Source organism: Rutidosis leptorrhynchoides, chromosome 2 (assembly GCF_046630445.1).
Source record: "Rutidosis leptorrhynchoides isolate AG116_Rl617_1_P2 chromosome 2, CSIRO_AGI_Rlap_v1, whole genome shotgun sequence".
Lineage (NCBI taxonomy): Eukaryota > Viridiplantae > Streptophyta > Magnoliopsida > Asterales > Asteraceae > Rutidosis > Rutidosis leptorrhynchoides.
In genome coordinates, this window is record NC_092334.1 from 657,431,117 (window position 1) to 657,433,641 (window position 2,525).

Below are 2,525 nucleotides of genomic sequence, written 5' to 3' on the forward strand. Positions count from 1 at the left end.
ACCTTTTGATAATAAAGGTTAATTTGTTCTCTATAAAGTATTAAATTGGTATTGAATAAAATTAGGTTTGGCGACCGAAATTATTGATATCATACAAAAATTTATTACATCACTTCGAAATTTAACGTTTATTCTTAAGGTATAAATATCTTTAATCAATCAACACAAAATATTTCAAAAATTCGTCATGAGTTAAATTAGGTCATGGAACCGAAATTACTTTACCGAAAAGAGGGGCGCATATTTTTGATAATATTTGATTGATTAAAGTGGGATAAAAGCCAAAAAGATTTTTAATTTTATTTTTACCATGTTTTTAAAATTAATATATAAATCTTAAATTAATATTGTAAACTTTGTAAAATCAATATATTTAAAATTGTAAATATTTGAAAAATTAATATAAGTTTGGTGTGAATTTATAATATGAATTTTTAAATTAAGTTTGGTGTGAATTTTTTAATTTTTAAAATATGAATTTTATTTTTATGCATTTTAAATTTTAAGTTTGGTGTGAATTTTTAATATTAATTTTGAATTTTATATTTAAGTTGTGTGAATTTAAAAACAAAAATTTACTTTATGTCGCTAAGTTAAAAATATGATTTTTAAAATTCGTCGTAAGTTGAAGACTAGGTCTTTGAACCGAAATTGCTTTACCCGAGGGAAGGACGAGAACTTTTATTATCATTATTTTTAATCTTATTGAATTAAAGTATGCCAAAAATATTAAAAAAAAACCAAAAATCTTAGCTTTTAAAACAATCGCTACAAAAAGACAAATTTTAAAATTTTGTCGAAGGACGGACTAGGACATCGATCCGAAACGACCTCGTCCTAAATAATAAGGGAAACAAAATTTTAAAATTAATTACTTAATTGTTTTAATTAGTATAAGATATATAAAAAAAATACAAACTCCGCGACTCGCGGAGTTTGAAGGGTCAAACACCGTGACTCGCGGAGTTTGAAGGGTCAAACACCGCGACTCGCGGAGGGACCAAAACCCAGAAAAAAATAAAAACATAATCAGATCAGTATCCTCACACCACAACACAAATACTGCGAAAATAAAACCCGAAAAACCCGAAAAAGACCTCCCAAATTCACAATTTTTCACCGTTAATCATCAAATCTTTTACTAAAATCATGTTGAGAAGGATGCTATCAAGGAATTACTCAAGAAAAACGGTAAATTTCTACACCTAAACACCATTTAATCCGAAAATTGGTGTTCTTGAGCAATTTTATACCCAATTTGATTTTGATGCTTTTTAGTGTAATTATGCTTAAATTGTTTATGTATTATGCTTGTATAACCTAAATTGATGCTATTTAACATGATTAGAAGCCTTAAACTTCAAATTTTGAGTAATCTAGGGTTTGTGTTCTTGAGCAAATTTGGGGCTTTTTGATATAAACAGGTTATGGCCGATTTTTGTCATGAATTGTTGCTAAATTAAGTAGTGTAACATGTTTAGGTAGTTAAATGATCCAAACTTTGAGCCTAAGCATGATTTTGAGAATTAAAGTGGACTTTTTCAAGTCTAAAATTCATGAACTTGATTTTTGAGAGATAATGCCATTTGAAACTTATTTAATTGCTAGTAATGATTATTTTGACATGTTATTTGAGTTGAATGCTTATGAACTTGGCGAACATTTTCGTATATGCTTATTTGAAAAAGTGTAGATTTGATGAAAATATGAAAATGAGCTTAAGTTTGATATAAATTGATCATGTCATTGTAATTATTTTGATTGATGATTTTGCTGACACTAATGCATATTTGGATGCACAAAAATTGTGTTTGATGTGTTTTGCAGACGAAAAGGGGTGAATCTTCATCCCAAGCTCGCAATGCTCCTGCTGAGAATGCGGAACAACAGGAGTTGGATAACTACTACAAACAAGATATACCTCATCCAGTCATGACATTTTCTGATATGCACTTGGAAGATTTGCACCCGAACCTGAGATTTGACAGACTTTGGATAGATTATCCAAAATACCAAAGGGGTTTGCATACTCTTCATTCTAAAGCTGTTGAGGTACCTAGGGTCATAGAATGGGGACCATTAGAAGCTGTAGAATTGGCCGGGCCAATTAGGGAATTACTTGCACAGAGGTATGGTAATTTTACTTTTAACGATTGGGTACGGTTATTCAACATACGTAGACCTGTATATAAAGTATGGTGTGAAGAATTGTTGTGTAGTATAGAATTAAATGATCAGGTAGCTAGTTTAACCGATCGATCTTTTATTAGATTTTTGTTAGGAGGTTCGATGCGCCACATGTCTTTACTAGACATGGCTCATGCTTTACGTATATATACGCTTGAGGAGTTAGCATCTGCCGATTGTAGAGGGTTGATATTGAACGGTAGGAAGATAGACGAAAATTTTGATACGCATGGTGTATGGAGTCAAATGACTAGCCATCACCGATTTAAAGGGGGAAATTACTCTTATTTGGATATAGATAGAGCTGAATTAAGAGTAATTCATAGGTTTTTAGCTAA